Below are 20,674 nucleotides of genomic sequence, written 5' to 3'. Positions count from 1 at the left end.
TTGTCTCTTTTTTCTCTGTACATATGAACTTTCTAAAACAAGGAGATCACATTCCACGTACAGTATTACAGATTCTAAGATTTTCCTCTTTTTTGAGCTGAAGCCATCATCGGTAAAATTTGCATAGCTGATAGATGTGTTTCTCCACTTTTAACATGTTTCATTGTATTTGTAATGCTCAACTGAGAACTATTTATCATCATAGGCAGTCCCTCAAAATCAGGGATGACTTGCTTCCACTCTAAAAGTGAGTTCTCAGATGACTGTACAGTCCAATACGGGAATTACAGTCTCTGTCACAGGTGGGAAAAGATGAGTGGGAAGTCTGGTTTGCCGCACGCTCTTTCTGCTGCCTGCGCTTGTTTTCTGCATGCTCTCGGTGAAGAGACTCGAGCAGCTCAGTGCACCCCCGGATGCTTTTCCTCCACTGAGGGCGGTCTTTGGCCAGGGACTCCCAGGTGTCAGTCGGGATGTTTCACTTTATCAAGGAGACTTTGAGGGTGTCCTTGAAACGTTTCCTTTGCCATGTAGGAGTTCCGAGTAGAATGCTTGCTTTGGAAGTCTTGTGTCGGGCATGCGGACAATATGATCTGCCCAACGGAGCTGGTCGAGTGTGGTCAGTGCTTCGATGCTGGGGATGTTGGCCTGATTAAGAACACTGATGTTGGTGCGTCTGTCCTCCCAGGGAATTTGCAGGATCTTGCAGAGACATCGTTGGTGGTATTTCTCCAGCGATTTGAGGTGTCTGCTGTAAATGGTCCACGTCTCTGAGCCATAGAGGAGGGTGGGTATCACTACAGCCCTGTAGAACATAAACTTGGTGCCAGATTTGAGGGCCTGATCCTCAAACACTCTCTTCCTCAGGCGACCTAAGGCTGTGCTGGCGCACTGGAGTCGGTGTTGGACCTCGTCGTCTATGTCTGCCCTTGCTGATAGTAGGCTCCAGAGGTATGGAAGGTGGTCCACGTTGTCCAAGGTTGTGCCGTGGATTTTGATGACTGGGGTGCAGTCCTGTGTGGCGGGGTCAGGTTGGTGGAGGACCTTTGTCTTACGGATGTTTAGTGTAAGGCCCATGCTTTCTTACGCCTCAGTGAAGATGTTGACGATGGCTTGGAGTTCAGCCTCTGAATGTGCGCAGACGCAAGCATCGTCCGGGCACTGTAGTTCGACGACAGAGGATGGGATGGTCTTGGATCTAGCCTGGAGACGATGAAGGTTGAACATGTTCCCACTGGTTCTATAGTTTAGTTCCACTCCAGTGGGGAGCTTGTTGAGCATGAGATGGAGCATTGCAGCAAGGAAGATCGAGAAGAGGGTTGGCGCTATGACGCAGCCCTGTTTGACCCCGGTCCGGACGTGGATTGGGTCTGTGGTGGATCCATTGGTCAGGATCACGGCTTGCATGTCGTCGTGGAAAAGGTGGAGGATGGTGACAAACTTTTGGGGCAGCTGAAATGGAGGAGGACGCTCCATAGTCCCTCGCTATAGAACTACTTAACATAACAATAGGAGGGTGGCTGTTCAAAATGTTTTCAACAACAGAGTGGCCTTTTCACAATATTGGTGCAGGAGTAATTGTGATAAGATGTTGACATTGTCCCTCTCTCATTCAGTATCCGAACTTAAGGAAAATACATCACTGTAACACTTTCCTTTTCCTGACAAAGCAATTATTACATTAAATATTAATCAAGAAAGTAACTGTTAGAGCAATTCTTCTTGTATATTAAAACTGATTTTCTAGTAGTTATTAATAATAAAATCAATGAATTTAAATGAACCAGTAATGAAATGATGAGAAGAAAATGACAGCATTGAGGATACCCTCTGTAACCCGGATAATCCCATGTGTATATTTACAATACACTGGAAAATGTATGCTTTTTGTCTCAGCGCTGACTGCGATTAAATTCTGATGTAGGCAAAGCAAGCCTTGTGTTATGGAGTCATCTAGCTGACCAACTGACAAATTAAAATTAACACTGAACTCAAAAACCTTTCAGTTATTATCCTGTTGGACGCTGGAATCATGTGACGTGAGAAATCTCAAATATTTATTTTCCTGGTAAGGACAAATAGTGACCCACACAATCCAATTAAGTATGAGATTGATTTTGAATGCTTGTAGATGGAAAGAAGCAAACAATGTTCAAAGATATCACACCTCAAAAAAATACTGAATTCATTACAGCCCCTAAAGAGGTTAGTATATATTTCCAGCTGCATAGCTTCACTCGATTACAGTATCAGATAAATATGATAGGGAAACCATTATCTCTTTCGGGAAACAGGAATAATCTGTTGACAACTATGTAGTCATTAGCAATTTAAAACATCAGCCGCTATCTGAACTTTATTTTAAACTGACACAAGTAAACACAGATATTTGTGCCATACATGTTTTTGTTTTCTGATCAAACATTGCAATTGCATTGAAATGTTTCATGAAAAGATCAGTATATATGATCACGAGAAATGTAACTTTTTTTCTCTCTGGTTCCTTTTTAAGACAATGGAAAAGTGCTTAATTATAGAGGGAGTGGAAGGATACAAGCTTGACACTAGGGATGAAACAAATTAAAAAATATGATTTATCATAGCAATCTAGGTGAGGCAAAGATTGTTTTTCTGTTTTCCACTTTTCCTTTCATTGACTTGTATTTCTGTTGATTGATTTGCCAGCAACAGACAGCTAGGGTTGGCACAAATTGGGCCGGAGGATATGGCATACTCTCAAAGGTATCATGAGGTGAGGCCCAATACTAATCCCACAAATTCTTGCAGCTAGGGAAGGAACTCTATAAGTGCCACGGTTGCAAGACAAAATCGAGATTGATACAACAAAGTAAAGATCCCAGGTTGAAAACGTACAGAAGGATTCTGAAAGACAGAGGCACAAAAAAATGTCAGAGCAAGAATGAATGTTCCACGGAAAAACAGGTGCAGGTGAATAAAGATACCTGAATAAAGTCTCTTGCTCCTTGGAGAAGCAGCCCTTCAATTGTTTGTGGTCAAATCTACCAATCCAAATATTTACGGGGAAATACATTGAAAAACAAGCAGGAGCATGATAGCTTTCTTTTTAAAAGTAGATGGATTATTAGGGTTTAATGTGGCTTTGCAGTGTGTTGCTCGGTGAGGAGACTCATTCTCTGCTGCTTTGCTGCCAACTTGGGCAAAAAAAAGAAAAAAATACACTTACATTTATATAGTGCCTTTCACGACCACCAGATGTCCCAAAGCGCTTTACAGCCAATAGGGACTGACCTATCAAGAAAGACTGGATCATCTGGGCTTGTATTCACTGGAGTTCAGAAGAATGAGAGGGGACCTCATAGAAACGTTTAAAATTCTGACAGGTTTAGAAAGGTTAGATGCAGGAAGAATGTTCCCAATGTTGGGGAAGTCCAGAACTAGGGGACACAGTCTAAGGATAAGGGGTAAGCCATTTAGGACCAAGATGAGGAGAAACTTCTTCACCCAGAGAGTGGTGAACCTGTGGAATTCTCTACCACAGAAAGTTGTTGAGGCCAATTCACTAAATATATTCAAAAAGGAGTTAGATGAAGTCCTTACTACTCGGGGGATCAAGGGGTATGGCGAGAAAGCAGGAATGGGGTACTGAAGTTGCATGTTCAGCCATGAACTCATTGAATGGCGGTGCAGGCTCGAAGGGCCGAATGGCCTACTCCTGCACCTATTTTCTATGTTTCTATGTAAAGTATTTTTGAAATGCAGTCACTGTTGTAGTGTAGGAAATGTGACCGCCAATTCGCTCACAACTCTTTGAGAAAAACAACTAACATTAAATCGTGCCCCCCCCCCCCCCGATCTGGGGGAAACACCAAACATTTTCAAGGCCCTTTTTTTGGGTGTTTTTTTTTGTATTTTTGGGGGGTTTTTTTGGGCACTAAAATAACATTTTTTCCAAGTGTCCCCTATAAAAATGGAGGGGGACACTAAAAACACCGGCAATTAAAGCAAAATAAACCTTAAAACATAAAATCAAATTAAAATTTGGTTGCCGGGGGTGATGATGCACTCCAGTCCCTCTGGTGCCCACACCGGCAATCAAAACAAAATAAACTTTAAAACATAAAATCAAATTAAAATTTGGTTGCCGGGGGTGATGATGCCCTCCAGTCCCTCTGGTGCCCACCTCTCGCGGAAGGCCGCGAGCGTACCGGTGGACACCGCCGTGCTCCATCTCCAAGGACACCCTGACCCGGATGGCCAGTTCGCTGACAAGCACGCTCCCACAAACAGCAGCGTGACGATTACCAGATAAGCTTATGCAGATGTCGATAAGCAAGGTGTTGAGGACACCGCCGGGATATCTCTTCTTCCAAATGGTTGCCATGGGATCTTTTCGGACCACCCGAGGCGCCTCGGGTCGACGTGTGCCGTCCGAAGGACGCCGCTTCCGACAGTGCAGCGCTCCGCTGAAGGAACAATCAAGCGAGTTTACATTTTTTTTAAAAAAAAACAAATAAAAAGCTGGGTGAGGGTGGAAAGAGGAATTTAGGGGAGGGTTATTGGCGGGCCTGAGTGGGGGGGGGGCGGTGGGTTAGTGAATCGAGCCTCATGCCCCGCCGCAGGCTGGCACGCTGCAGAGCGACAACGCTTGGCGCGCGGACCATCGCTCCCTTACCCATGATCCTCGGGCGGGTTCACGCCAACTCCCCAGTGCGCACGAGCAGCCAGCGAGAAGAGTGAGAGAAAAAAAAAATATATAAATATATTTATATATATATATATATGCACACAAAATGCTGGCGGATTACTGCGTCCACACTTTTGTGCTTTTAGCCCGGGAATAAGCAGGCGGTGAGTCAACTCTTTTCTGACGGCGGTTAATTCAGCTGGCCCGAGGTGCGCGGCCGGCCCACGGGCGCTCGAGGGGCGGCGAGCGGTGTCCGAGCGCCGGCTGCAGGGGCTCGGGCCTGCGGAGCTGGCGGGCTGATCGCGGGCGCCATCTTTGGCTGTTGTTGCTTCACCGAAAACAACCGGACGGGCCGGGCCGGCCGGCCGGATTAAAGCAGAGCGGCGCGCCGCGCCGTCAGGCCACCGACCGACTGACTCACAACTAATTCGCCCTCGCTTGTCTTTTTTTTTTAAAAATGGTGTGTAAATCTCTTTCTCGCTCACACTGTGCGAGATGATGGTTTGGGCGGGCGGCTCTGGGTTATATTTATTTTCTCTTTTTTTAAATTTTTTTTTCGTGTTGCGCCACAAGGTTATTTATGTAAAGTCACCGGCCGCTGCCACCACTCGCAGAAAAATAGGAATGCAAAGAGCACTGGGGATGGGCGAGCTGAGCTGGATCGGCCGCCTGGGGTGTTTTTGCCCGTTTGCCCCGCTGTTTTCTCACCCAGCGGGCGCTTAAAAAAAAAACCCCACACATATACACTCACTCATTCTCAGCTGTTTGCCATGTCCTAATGCAACTTGCATGATACAAAGGAGCAAAAACACGTGCATTTTTTTTCTTTGACAGTGACGCCGTGTTGTTGGACGCAGGTTTTATTTCCCCCCCCCCCCCCCAAGTACGAAGGTGAAGTTAAGAGCAACGGTGGCAGTTCGCTTTAGCTGTTTCTCTCCTGAAAAACATGGGTCAACACATAGTTTACTCGCATCATACGGAACTATATTTCGGCTCTTGTAATTCGAATACTGCTGCGTTTTTGTATTGGTTTCTCAATTGCGTGTTTATTTTGTTGACGTATGTGCCTACGCATCATCCTCTTATCTGGTTCATGTGCACTTCAATGAACTGCTCTATATTTCAGTAAACGAACGAGTAGCCTATCAAACTGTTGGGATGAAATACCTTGATTTAAAGAGATTTTGGCGCTTTTCTTGAGTTTAAGTTATATGTGTTTTGAAAGGATTAACATCGACAGCACTTGTCTTGTCTCCCATTATTTGAACTGACTGATAAAGATCGCAGTAATTTAAATGAGGCTGTACTTTTGAATTAATCCAGAAATAGGTCGAAAATTATTATTTTCCTAAAGGTAACAGATTACTAAAAATATGCTAGCGTTTTAATTTTGGGGAGGATGGGTATTCCCAATAAGATTTATACTCCAAATATGGACCAATAATTTGGGTTAGTTATTTGAAAAAAGTATTCCAGGACTGGGACAGAAAAGATGATTAAATCAGCATAATTTGGTCTTAACCTGGTCGACGTGTATCAAGTTTTACAAGTATTGCCGTTAAGAGGAGTTGCTAGTTGTGATTTAAAAAAAAATAATCCTGATGATTCAGGAGATGAGCCATATAAATTAGGAAAGTCCTTGGTTTGTGCTTAGTTAATTGACCTTTTATGGCTAGGTGTCAAATGTTGTTTGATAATAGTCCTGTGAATTGCTTTGGGATGTTTTACAGGGTACATAATGCAAATTATTGTTGTTTGGTGGCCAACAGTGGGGCACTATGGGTAAGTGAATTGAAAATTGGCCAAGGTTCCTGCTTTGATTGCTATCCAGCAGCCACTCCTTGAAGTGCGTGAATGCAGATGGGGTAATATGTGGCTGTGTTGGCATTCACACGTGAGTAATGAACTGAATGAAGTATGAACTCATACCTCAGCAAAGAATTAGCACCATCAGGAGGGACATGGGAGGAAAAATTGATGAGAAAAGAAAGGAAAAAACCAAACCACCTTTGTGATAGTTTTTTCCCCCCAAAATGGGAACAAATGAACTAACTAAAATATAGGAAGTAAACATAGGCAGCTGAACAGCCAAGATTAGATGACAATTCTACCAGTAATTTAGGGGGGAAAAAAAACATCTTTTCTTTAAAAATCCAAAATACAACCAGGTAACATGAAGCTAACATTGCATTAATAACTAATTAATCCCTAATTTATGTAGGCAAATTGTCAATCTTTTCTTTCTGCTGGTAAAGATACTAATGAGTAGAGTCACATAACCCACATGTAGAAATGCAGTAGTAACTCATTCAGAGTGAAGATCTGCTGTTTAAACTTCAGAATTAGTTCAGGAATTGTTTCCAAAGTAGGAAGGATTGTTGAGCTGTCTGAGGAAATGTTGACATTTGTTGAGGATCCCAGAGGTTCTAACATTCTCTTTTATAACAAGTACATGTCATTTTTTTTAAATTTTGTTTTAATTGTATTTTAATAAATAATTTAACTCAATTAAATTTGAAAGTGTCATAATTGGTTGAGGTAAAAATATTTGTTAAATTTAAATTTGGTTAAGGCTGATTCTGGATATGGTTAATGTTTAAAAAAAATATACACATTCCAAATTGGTGAGACTGATTACTGAGTTAACTTTATAGTGAGTTCTAAGGTTAACATTGTATCTACTTTCGTGTCATATTTCCAGTCCTAGAGTAAGTACACTTTGTACCCATTTTATTGCAAAGCTTCTCAAAAAAAAGTGGGGAAAAAAAGTTGTGAAAAGAAAACAAAAGTGGCAAGTGAACAAAAGTTGGTTATTGTCAAAGGTGATGCTTGAAGTTTGTTATGATCCACAATTGAACACTTTGTGCTGGATTTATAACCATGTGTACATTTAGGACACACATTGTACTGTTCGGCTTTCAAATGTAATTCTCTCTCCATTTTCTTTCTCTCATTCTTCATTGTCATTGCTCTTTTTTTCTTTTGGTTTTGCTCAGAATTTTGTTTCAATTTTTAATCGTTCTGTTTTATCAGCTGCTTTTTACAGTGCAATGGTATTAACATGGATCAAGTAAATTATTTGCCATTTATTGGACTTCATTTGTAGTGGAACCTCTGCTGTCTTATAATATCAAGCTTTAAGATATTAACTGTTTTGAAGCACGAGTAAAATGTTTGTTTTTATTTTACACTATAATGACGTTTGTCCCAGGGAACACCATTTCCCAGGCACAAAGGTCAAGAAAAAGGGGTTGGTGATTTGTTCTTTCAAATCCTTGTCCCCTTTAGTTGTCCTGAAATGTCTGGGGATACCTTGGGCAGGAGGGCAGAGCTGGATCAAAGATGATATCAGTGCAAGGCACTTAAATAATGTGGGAGATAGCTTTTCCTGCACTCGTGCTTTAATTTCCTGTTCTCGCAGTTGGGCATTTGTTTTCAGGGCTACCTGAAGATGATAATGCGATGCCTTGGGCTGATGACCAAGCGTTCAACAAAAGGGGCTCAGGAAATAGAATCCTGAGAACTTCTATGAATCATTTCTCTTGTGCTTGATCGGAACTTAATGTAGACCAATTAAGGGACAAGGTAGCATGTTTGTAGAATTTCAGTGAGGTGTGCTTCCACAAGGAGAGTACAAAACAGCAGGGCATCCAGGTCAATTGTAGTACTCCAGCTCACACTGCAGACATCGATTTAATTCAGCGCAGACCAGGGATTGAACTGGGGACCTTTCTAGTCTTTTTGATTCACTGGGCAAAGAATCATCAGGGCAGCCTAAGAAACATAGAAACATAGAAAATAGGTGCAGGAGTAGGCCATTCGGCCCTTCTAGCCTGCACCGCCATTCATTGAGTTCATGGCTGAACATGCAACTTCAGTACCCCATTCCTGCTTTCTTGCCATACCCCTTGATCCCCTTAGTAGTAAGGACAACATCTAGCTCCTTTTTGAATATATTTAGTGAATTGGCCTCAACAACTTTCTGTGGTAGAGAATTCCACAGGTTCACCACTCTCTAGGTGAAGATGTTTCTCCTCATCTCGGTCCTAAATGGCTTACCCCTTATCCTTAGACTGTGACCCCTGGTTCTGGACTTCCCCAACATTGTGAACATTCTTCCTGCATCTAACCTGTCTAAACCCATCAGAATTTTAAATGTTTCTATAAAATCCTCTCTCATTCTTCTGAACTCCAGTGAATACAAGCCCAGTTGATTTAGTCTTTCTTGATAGGTCAGTCCCGCCATCCCGGGAATCAGTGGTGAACCTTCGCTGCACTCCCTCAATAACAAGAATGTCCTTCCTCAGGTTAGGAGACCAAAACTGTACACAATACTCCAGGTGTGGCCTCACCAAGGCCCTGTACAACTGTAGCAACACCTCCCTGCCCCTGTACTCAAATCCCCTCGCTATGAAGGCCAACATGCCATTTGCTTTCTTAACCACCTGCTGTACCTGCACGCCAACCTTCAATGACTGATGTACCATGACACCCAGGTCTCGTTGCACCTCCTCTTTTCCTAATCTGTCACCATTCAGATAATAGTCTGTCTCTCTGTTTTTACCACCAAAGTGGACAACCTCACATTTATCCACATTATACTTCATCTGCCATGCATTTTCCCAGTCACCTAACCTATCCAAGTCACTCTGCAGCCTCATAGCATCCTCCTCGCAGCTCACATTGCCACCTAACTTAGTGTCATCCGCAAATTTGGAGATACTACATTTAATCCCCTCGTCTAAATCATTAATATACAGTGTAAACAGCTGGGGCCCCAGCACAGAACCTTGCGGTACCCCACTACTCACCGCCTGCCATTCTGAAAAGTACCCATTTACTCCTACTCTTTGCTTCCTGTCTGACAACCAGTTCTCAATCCATGTCAGCACACTACCCTCAATCCCATGTGCTTTAACTTTGCACATTAATCTCTTGTGTGGAACTTTGTTGAAAGCCTTCTGAAAGTCCAAATATACCACATCAAATGGTTCTCCCTTGTCCACTTTACTGGAAACATCCTCAAAAAATTCCAGAAGATTTGTCAAGCATGATTTCCCTTTCACAAATCCATGCTGACTTGGACCTATCATGTCACCTCTTTCCAAATGCGCTGCTATGACATCCTTAATAATTGATTCCATCATCTTACCCACTACCGATGTCAGGCTGACCGGTCTATAATTCCCTGTTTTCTCTCTCCCTCCTTTTTTTAAAAAGTGGGGTTACATTGGCTACCCTCCACTCGAAAGGAACTGATCCAGAGTCAATGGAATGTTGGAAAATGACTGTCAATGCATCCGCTATTTCCAAGGCCACCTCCTTAGGTACTCTGGGATGCAGTCCATCAGGCCCTGGAGATTTATCGGCCTTCAATCCCATCAATTTCCCCAACACAATTTCCCGACTAATAAGAATTTCCCTCAGTTCCTCCTCCTTACTAGACCCTCTGACCCTTCTTATATCCGGAAGGTTGTTTGTGTCCTCCTTCGTGAATACTGAACCAAAGTACTTGTTCAATTGGTCCGCCATTTCTTTGTTCCCCGTTATGACTTCCCCTGATTCTGACTGCAGGGGACCTACATTTGTCTTTACTAACCTTTTTCTCTTTACATATCTATAGAAACTTTTGCAATCCGTCTTAATGTTCCCTGCAAGCTTCTTCTCGTACTCCATTTTCCCTGCCCTAATCAAACCCTTTGTCCTCCTCTGCTGAGTTCTAAATTTCTCCCAGTCTCCGGGTTCGCTGCTATTTCTGGCCAATTTGTATGCCACTTCCTTGGCTTTAATACTATTTCCCTTGATAGCCACGGTTGAGCCACCTTCGCATTTTTATTTTTATGCCAGACAGGAATGTACAATTGTTGTAGTTCATCCATGCGGTCTCTAAATGTCTGCCATTGCCCATCCACAGTCAACCCCTCAAGTATCATTCGCCAATCAATCCTAGCCAATTCACGCCTCATACCTTCAAAGTTACCCTTCTTTAAGTTCTGGACCATGGTCTCTGAATTAACTGTTTCATTCTTCATCCTAATGCAGAATTCCACCATATTATGGTCACTCTTCCCCAAGGGGCCTCGCACAACGAGATTGCTAATTAATCCTCTCTCATTACACAACACCCAGTCTAAGATGGCCTCTCCCCTAGTTGGTTCCTCGACATATTGGTCTAGAAAACCATCCCTTATGCACTCCAGGAAATCCTCCTCCACCGTATTGTTTCCAGTTTGGTTAGCCCAATCTATGTGCATATTAAAGTCACCCATTATAACTGCTGCACCCTTATTGCATGCACCCATAATTTCTTGTTTGATGCCCTCCCCAACATCACTACTACTATTTGGAGGTCTGTACACAGCTCCCACTAATGTTTTTTGCCCTTTGGTATTCTACAGCTCTATCCATATAGATTCCACATCATCCAAGCTAATGTCATTCCTAACTATTGCATTAATCTCCTCTTTAACCAGCAATGCTACCCCACCTCCTTTTCCTTTTATTCTATCCTTCCTGAATGTTGAATACCCTTGGATGTTGAGTTCGCAGCCCTGATCATCCTGGAGCCACGTCTCCGTAATCCCAATCACATCATATTTGTTAACATCTATTTGCACAGTTAATTCATCCACCTTATTGCAGATACTCCTTGCATGAAGACACAAAGCCTTCAGGCTTGTTTTTTTAACACCCTTTGTCCTTTTAGAATTTTGTTGTACAGTGGCCCTTTTTGTTCTTTGTCTTGCGTTTCTCTGCCCTCCACTTTTTCTCATCTCCTTTCTGTTTTTTGCTTTTGTCTCCTTTTTGTTTCCCTCTGTCTCCCTCCATTGGTTCCCATCCCCCTGCCATATTAGTTTAACTCCTCCCCAACAGCACTAGCAAACACTACCCCCTAGGACATTGGTTCCGGTCCTGCCCAGGTGCAGATCGTCCGGTTTGTACTGGTCCCACCTCCCCCAGAACCAGTTCCAATGCCCTAGGAATTTGAATCCCTCCCTGCTGCACTATCATCTGCACTATCCTGCGATTCCTACTCTGACTAGCACGTGGTACTGGTAGCAATCCCGAGATTATTACTTTTGAAGTCCTACTTTTTAATTTAGCTCGTTTTTTTTTAAAGATGTGAGATACCAAGCAATTTAGAAATTACTAGAGTTTGTGGGCCCACTAATATCCTATTTCCATTGTAAGAAAGTTGCACAAGGCATACTGAATCTCTTTTATACTTACTGAGCGAACAAATTCAAGCAAACTTAGTGTTCACTAATCGTTTTACATTACATGGTTTATGCTCCTTTCTATTACCTCGCTTTCTTCGATAGTCAAAGCATTGTTGGAGACAACCCATAGTATGCTACTGTAACTGACAACAAGAGCAATCTTTGAATACAGGTATAGGCTTTTAACTCATTGTCTTTAGGCCATACGACTGGCCGTGGTCGATATAAAGCACTTGTGTTGGCGGCATATAGGTCAGGCTTGATCACATGGGGTGTCTACTAGTGGGTGGAGCTGTCAGCTTGCCTAAGGAGGCCTGCAGTGCCCTTCGACATCGCTTATCCAAAATGACTTTCCTCACATCAAAAAACAATTTTTTCCTAACTGCATGTGTGAAATTCATCTATGTAGATTAGTGCTGGTCACATTTGTGAGTAATGAGAAATGGTGAATGCAAAATTCATGTGTACTCCACACATTATACATAATACAACAGAAATGGGCCATATAAAAGACAACACAAACTTACTTCCTGTGCCATCTACATTGACCAACCCCATGGGACTATTGTTACTAAGTTCTTGTCTTACCTATCCAATCGCAGCCAGAGCATCTCTAGCTATCTCTTCCCATTTGCACATTGTCACTATCCTTGGCTCTACATGCTACCCATTGGCAAAATCATCTGTGTACATTGGGTCAGCTTATACACATACAGCAGTGACACCCAGCTCTACTGTGAACTCTCCACTGACTCTGTACTGTTAGATTGTCTGTTCGACATCCAGTCTTGGATGAGCTGTAACTCCCTCCAGCGAAAAGGTCATTGACTCAGGCTGAATACGAATGTTCAGAACCTCAGTATCCTGGTTGACCCTGAGCTGAGTTTGCAACTACATATCCTTTCAGTCACAAGGACCACCTATTTTCCTTTGTAACATTGCCTGTCTCTGCTCCAACCTCAGCCCCATCTGCCACTGAAACCCTTACATGCTTTTGTCACCTCCTGACTGGATTATTGCAATGCCTTCTGAGACAGCCTCCTCTGCTTCACCCTGCATAAACTTCAGCTCATCCAAAATTCTGCTACCCATTTCCTATCCTACCCCAAGGCCTACTGCCGTTTCCCGCCTCCCCCATCCTCACTGTCCTTGATTGACCCCAACACTTCAGATTACAAATTCTCATCCTTGTGTTTAAATTTCTTATCGCCTCGCCCCTCTTTTTCCCTGTAACCTTCTATAGCCCCATACGCAGCCAAGCTTTACGTTGCCCTGACTCTGACCTCTTGCACATTCTTCCCTCGCTTTGCTCCACCATTGCTGGCTGTGTCTTCAGCTCCCTGGGTCACACTCTCCAGATTCCCTCCTGAAAGCCCTCTGCCTTTCTATTCTCTCGCTTTTCCATTAAGGCCATCCTTAAAACCCAATTATTTGATGGAGCATTTGTTTACTGGTACCAATCTCTCCTCCTTTAGTTTGCCGTCAGTTTTTTTTTCCCTCATGCCTCTGAAATGCCATGCAAAGTTTTTCTACATTAAAACTGCCAAATAAATGCAAGTTGTTGTTAGATTTTAGTTCTGAACACGTAGAAAATATTTTGTAGTGATGCAATGGGCTAGTAGCTGTACAAATTGCTTCTGGCTGGAGAATAAACTTTGAAAAGTTTTTAAGTGACTTCAATTTTGACTGAGATTAGTTTTGATTTGATTTAAAGAAGTAGAAAATTTAAATAAAACAAATAGTGCAGAATCTGTAAAGCAAACTAAGGGGAAAAAAAGATGTAAGGAACGGACATGCTAAAAGCAGGAATTCGCATAGCTACAGCAAAACTTGTATGTTTTTTGAGATTATAGTTTCTGGGCAAGACTGCACGCTGACCCCAGGCACAGTAGGCAATAAAAGTAATTTGGAACTACTGAATGTAACTTTTTGTTTTAAAAGCTTTAATTATTCAGTATTTCATATTTAGGGTATTCATAGTCTTCGTTAAGAAATGACAAGCTTGAAATCTTAAATGACCCGTGTTGAATAAACTGACAACTTGGCACATGCTTGACATTTTTTATTCAAAATTACATATTCTTGACATTTGATCCTTTCTGTCAGTTTGTTTTTATTTGAAACTATGACCACCATATCTCATTAGCCAGTAAAATCTACGATGCAAAGTTCGAGTATCTGAGATTTGCTTTGGATAAAACATCTTGTAATTGACTACTTTTTGTAATTTCATATCCAATTGGTGACCAACATTATTCAATTCAACTTTTATTTAAAATACACATGAAGCAGTTATTTATCTAAATAGATTAGTAATTTTTTTTTAAACCTGTTTAAAATATATTTAAAAATGGTGTAATTTATTTGGAATTAATTTTTGGAAGACCAACTTCAGTTTCAGTTTTATCTTTGAAGCAGCTAACTGGTTTACCCAGCTAAATTAACACATCGGAGTATGTGAACAGTATTTGTGGAATGTTGTCCTGTACAAAGGACAAGTGCAATGAAGGATAATCTCAAAATGTTTTTCAAACTAAATTCCATATTCATGGGTCAAAATTATAAACTTGGAAGCACTTGAAGAATTTGGGTGCAACTTCTTCTCCCACCTGTATTTATATAATTTGCATAGTAAGTAGCAACAATTATTGAATGGGTAGGCTTAGCTTAATCTTTCAGGAAAGGTCACCATTGATGCTTAATTTTCCATATCTTAGTATAGTGCCTCTTTTTCCATGCATTCTGCTATCATGGAAAAGTTTATTACATCATCAGAATCCTGCATTTCAAGTACTGTCTTATCTTCCTGTCATCCATTATTACCCAATATTTGTTGATTGTTATAGTAGTTAGTGTACCTTTTAGGTGTGTCATCAATTTTGCCTTTTACTGATATAGGTTAAACAGTTTTAGTCGAAATAACTATACACCTATATAGCATTACACCGAGGAATATGCTTTGCTATAACTATGGCTTGTACTTTGTAAAAACAAATATTGAGTAATGATGGATGGTAGGAAGGTAAGACAGTACTTGAAATGCAGGATTCTGATGATGTAATAAACTGCAACCACAGCTTTAAACATCAGAACTACTTAATTCAGGTAAGTTATTGGCTGGCCATCTGTTATTTTGGGGATTCCCCTGAACTATTTATAATGAAATCCAAAGCCTGTTCTTTAGAAACAGGTCTACACAGGAAATCTTCCCCCTTAATGTTGGGTTTTAAAAGTAGAGGAGGAATAGTTTAAGTAACCATTTAAATAAGGCCTGGGACATCCAGTGTATTCCATAACTAAGTACATATTGGGGTCGTTTTATTAGGAAATGCTGAAGAATCGGCATGACATATGTGAGCTTCTTGTGAAATTGTTGTATTGATTTATACTTGGTTTCAATTTGGAGATAGACGTGGCTCTTGATGGTACTATGTAAATTGTTGACATTTCAGATTACTGCCAGTGTTTTGGAACTAGCCATAATATACTTAAATGGCTAAAGGGGAGTGAGAAATATCCCACCAATATACGTCAGAATACTAAAACTGCTTTTATATTAGAATAAATGGGAGTGCTAGGATTAGTGTTAACCGGCATGTGGGCCTGTAGTAAACTTGCTGATTTTGTGAAGACTTGGTTTAGAAAACAGCTTTTCCCAGGGATTGGCCTGAATGAAACAGGCGATTTTACTCTGGGGTTGGTACCAGTTGCTGGGGCCATCTGTTTTAACACCCACATGTTGGGAGCTGGCATTTTTTGTGCCCCACTTGATACAATATAAAAGCAGTTATAATTCCCTAGACCATCCAAATGACAAAGTGGTTGTGTCCGCTGTGGCTCAGTGGGTAGCGCGCTCTCCTCCGAGTCAGAAGGTTGTGGGTTCATGTCCCACTCCAGCGACTTGAGCACACAAATCTAGGCTGACACTCTAGTGCAGTATTGAGGGAGCGCTGCACTGCTGGTGGTGCCGTCTTTCGGATGAGACATTAAACCGAGGCCCCTTCTGCCCCCTCAGGTGAATGTAAACGATCCCATGGCACTATTTCGAAGAAGAGTAGGGGAGTTATCCCTGGTGTCCTGGCCAATATTTATCCTTCAATCAACATTACAAAAACACATTATCTGGTCATTATCACATTGCTGTTTGTGGGAGCTTGCTGTGCGCAAATTGGCTGTCGCGTTTCCCACATTACAACAGTGACTACACTCCAAAAGTGCTTCATTGGCTGTAAAGCACTTTGAAAGATTCAGTGGTCATGAAAAGCACTATATAAATGCAAATCTTTCTTTTTATGCAACTGATAATGGCATCTTCAATGGAAACCTCCGTTTTCGAAATCTGAATCTTTAATGGACCATACTGGAACATTAGGCAGTGCTATACTTTTGAGGGGCCAGGCAGACATTGGAACCGGACCCAGTAATTTATGGCTGGATTTGAAATGGAAGAAACCTCAATATTTTCAATAGAAGATTTCAGAATAAAGCGAAGCAAAGAAAGAAAGACTTGGATTTATATAGCACCTTTCACGACAACTGGACGTCTCAAAGCGCTTTACCACCAGTGAAGTACTTTTGGAGTGTCGTCACTGTTGTAATGTAGGAAGTCACATCAATATCAAATAAAATAATGGAATTCATCATTTATCAGGAGTAAAGTTAAGAATTGCCAATATGACACTAACCTAGTAAATAGCAGTGAGCATAGATTTAGATGGGGAAGATCCTGTTTAACAATCTTCCCTATTTTTCTTTTGAAGAAGCAATTTCCCAAGTGCACTATGGAAAGCCCTACAATGTGGTCTATTTAGACTTCCAAAAAGTAATGCATAAAAGCTGACACAAGCTTAAAAGAGTGAGGTTTCAACGTAAAGCCTGGATTGGATAAGAAATTGCCTGAAGGATAGGAAGCAGTGGTACTTGTACGGGGATTGATGTCACGGTGGGGAAGTGGAATGCTCCAAGGATTAATGCTGGATCCCTTCTGTTTCTAATTTACCGTGACATCTTTTGATTTGATTTTTGATTTGTAAGCCTTAAGTAACCCGTCAGATTCACATGATGCCAAACTGAGGGGTTGGTGTGGGCGAGGCGAGGACTGGCAGGCGGGCATGGGAACATTTAAATCTGAGGAAGCGGCCAGGGACATTCGGAATTAATTTGGTGAAATATGCAAGTAGGCAGAACAATAACAACTAAAAATTAGTGTGGATAAATATAAAACATTACGGATAAGATTATTACGGAGTCAGAAGATTGTGGCTTCAAGTCCCATTCCGGGGATTTGAGCACCGAAATCTAGGCTGGCTGCACTGTTTGAGTGCCATCTTTCTGTTGTTAAACCGAGGTGTTAAACCGAGGCCCTGTCTGCTCTCTCAGGTGGATATCAAAGATCCTATGTACAATTTCAAAGCAGAGCAGGGGAGTTCTCCCTGGCGTCCTAGCCAATATTTATCCCTCAATCAACATCACTAAAACAGATTATCTGGTCATTTTCAAATTGATGTTTGTGGGAGCTTGCTGTGCCCAAATTGGCTGCCACGTTTCCTACATCACAACAGTAACTACACGTCAAAAAGTACTTCTTTGGCTGTAAAGCACTTTGGGATGCCCGGTGGTCGTGAAAGGTGCTATAAAATGCAAGTCTTAATTTATTTTATTACGGGAAAAATCCCGAGTTACAGTAAAATAGGTGTTACTAATCAATGTGTAGTAACAAGGTGAGGAGAAGAGGGAACTATATAGGCAAAAAAGTAGAGTACAAGTCAGGGGACATTATACTTAAAAGTGTAAAATGTTCTGGTCAGATCACACCTTAGTCACCAAGACGCTAGGGAGACAATTCACATCTGGAGACAGTGCAGAGAAGAGCCAAGGTACTCATCTCTAGTCTTTAAATTTATTAATAATCAGGCAAGACTGAAAAAACTTGGTGAGAGAGAGAGGAGGTCTCTCAAAAGTAGATGATAATTAAACAGTATAATCAAGGTAAATCTGGATCATTGCTTCAAATTTAACAGGCAGTAGAACAAGAGTCATACATTAAAACTGGCAAAAGGTAAAACTAGGACTGATGTCAGGAAGTTCTTTGTATGATGATTAACACTTCGATTGGATTTATGGATAGAGATTTGAGGCAAAAACCCTGGAATTAAGAAATGCGGAATGCTGTGAAGGGGGACTCATATGTTTTCTGGGTGGAGGAGTTAGAATGGGCTCAGTGGTTTTCCTCATTTGTATATCTTGAGTGGTGCACGTTTGTTGATGAATACCAAGGACTGGTGTTTATATATGCAGGTATAGTGAACTGCCTCTGTTCCTTCCAGCTTCTGCGGTCTGTGGTTGCATTGGGTGGTACTATAAGTTCACTCTGGGTGAATATACTCAGCAGATACTGGTCTGATCACTTGTCTGTCCTATACTCTTCATTGCTGCTCTTTCACAACATTGATTGTGTTTGTGCATAACAGTCGCACAAATGCTGCCTGTTCCACAATGTTAACTGAACGGAACAAGTCAGTACACAAGTAGGAGACCAGTGCTAGTGAGGCCAGGATAGACTTCAGCCAGATTGTGACAGGTGACCTGTTTGGATCATCATAACTAGTCATTCTCTCCAGTTGTAGACTTGATATACTAAACACTTAATTATAAGGCTTAGTCCCATAGAATGTTATTATCCACCCGACCTCTGCAGCTTTCTCTAGATTTATTTTCTCTCTTGCACCCTTTCATCTGACTCCGGCCAACTGTGTGTCCAGCTTTCCCTCTGCCCTAGCAGATGCAGAAGTTGAAGCTGCCTAAGCCCAGATCTCTGGAACACCTATCCAAAACCTCTCTGCCTCTCTACATCTCCTTTTTAAAAAAAAAAGCCTTATAAAAGCCCATGTTTTTTTTTTCTCCAACCTACAGTTGCCCCCTAAATTCTTGTCCCAACTCGATGTTCCATTCTTTTTCTGCTACTTTGTAAATTGCCTAGCGACATTTTATACATTAAAGGTGCTGTATAAATGCTTATAAATCTAAACTGTGCTAACCTTTGCACATCCACATAATTTATTTTATTATTTTTTAAGTGATTCATTTTAACTGTAGATGGAGCTTTGCTGTGTCTGTATTTGCCTATATTCTCTAGCGTTTAGAAGAATGAGGTGATCTCATTGAAACATACAAAATTCTTTTGGGCTTGACAGGGTAGATGCAGGGAGGATGTTTCCTCTGGATGAGGAGTCTGGAACCTCAGAAAAAGGGGTCGGTCATTTAGGACTGAGATGAGGAGAAATGTCTTCACTCAGAGTGGTGAATCTTGGAATTCTCCATCCCAGAAGGCTATGGATCCTCAGTCTTTGAGTATATTCAAGACAGAGATTGATAGATTTTTGGCTATGAAGGATCTGGGGATAGTGCAGGAAAGTGGAGTTGAGGTAGAAGATCACACATGATCTTATTGAATGGTGGAGCAGGCTCAAGGGGCCTGCTCCTGCTCCTATTTCATATGTGTCCAATAAACTTTTTGATTTTAAAAGAAGGTAGCAGTTTTCTTTCAAATCAATTGCCAAAAATTGAACTCTACTGTAAATACAAACGGTCAGATCGAAATTTGCTAAAAAGTATGAAAACATAGTTTTAATATCAAAAACAGCACAATTTCTCTCTTAAAATGCTGAAAATTGTGGTTACTGCTTTTAAATATAAGCGTAAAACTAATTATTGCAGCTGTAATTTTTCTTCATGGTGACCCATGGATGGAGACTTGCTCAATGAGTGAAAATTGCTGTTCCTTCTGAGTGTATGAGTGGGTATTTATAATGTGCATAACTAACATCGTCAAGTTCCAAGCTCCTCCAAACCTCTTGTGATGACTCTTTAATCATATAATCAAGTGTCTAAGACCTTTTTGAAAACAATACAGGTGCAGATGGTTCCAAGTACTGAACTTAACTTTCTGCCATTTTGATCAATTTACAATTTTAATTTTCCCTTGGTTTCCCTGCTTTCTTTGTCTCTCTCTTTCTCTTCTCTTTCTCCTCCCCCCCCCCCTCCAAATGCTTTAAATTCATAGGATGCTAACAAAAAAGCATAAGGTGCAGATGTACATATCTGGAATGTGTGCACATCATAAGACAAAATGACAAATTGCAACAATACATCAAGAAATTTTGCAGTGAATTTACTTGAACTAAAACTTCTCGGAATATATTTCACCTTAGTTCTCACGACAGTTCATTGACCTGAAAAGATTCTCTCTCCACAGATGCTGCCTGACCTGAGTATTTCCAGCATTTTCTGTTTTTATCTTGCCTTATTTCAGTCTTGAGGACTAACCGGTACATTGTGTCAGATATAACAGTTGTGGATCATCATGGATGGGGTGGTTTAAATTTCTGGGTTTCAAGGAGTAGTGATTTGTAGACTTTCATTTGATACTCGGGGGAATTTTGAATTATTTTGTGTGGTTGTAAACAGTCACATCTTAAGTTTTTCATTTGCTATCTTGTATTTTGTGTAATAAACATTTAATTGTCTTGATTATTGTATTGCAAGGCATACATATTTTTTCTTGTTCCTTAGTTGCTAAAAGCTTTAAAGTGCAGCATCTTGTATCAGTCCAGAGTACTGTAAAGATTCATGTTCTTATGTGGGTTAACATAGTGGGTGTCATCAGGCTATTCAACTGCTGGCACATCAAAGCTGAGCCTGTTCTTCACCTGGCTTCCAGAGTAGATGTAGGGTAATATACTTTAATTATATTTTCATATCTTAATCCTTTTCTAAATTGAAGAAAAAATCA

General features: G+C 41.2%; 1 protein-coding gene across 8 annotated transcripts in view; it reads left to right on the top strand.

Annotated features, from left to right (window-relative positions):
• Window positions 1-4,643: 4,643 nt before the first annotated feature.
• The window catches only part of LOC139227533 (zinc finger protein 280D-like), a 110,298-nt gene continuing 94,267 nt past the window's right edge, over window positions 4,644-20,674 (top strand). For 6 of the 8 annotated variants that reach the window (XM_070858346.1, XM_070858343.1, XM_070858344.1 and 3 more), the window contains exon 1: window positions 4,644-4,827. The gene's annotated coding sequence lies outside the window, so the exon portion shown is untranslated. Of the gene's footprint in view, window positions 4,828-6,393; window positions 6,446-20,674 lie in introns of all 8 variants that reach the window. The other 2 variants (XM_070858338.1, XM_070858342.1) reach the window with 2 other exon arrangements.

The sequence above is a fragment of the Pristiophorus japonicus genome, chromosome 17 (assembly GCF_044704955.1).
Source record: "Pristiophorus japonicus isolate sPriJap1 chromosome 17, sPriJap1.hap1, whole genome shotgun sequence".
Lineage (NCBI taxonomy): Eukaryota > Metazoa > Chordata > Chondrichthyes > Pristiophoridae > Pristiophorus > Pristiophorus japonicus.
This window is presented reverse-complemented; position numbering and strand designations above follow the sequence as displayed.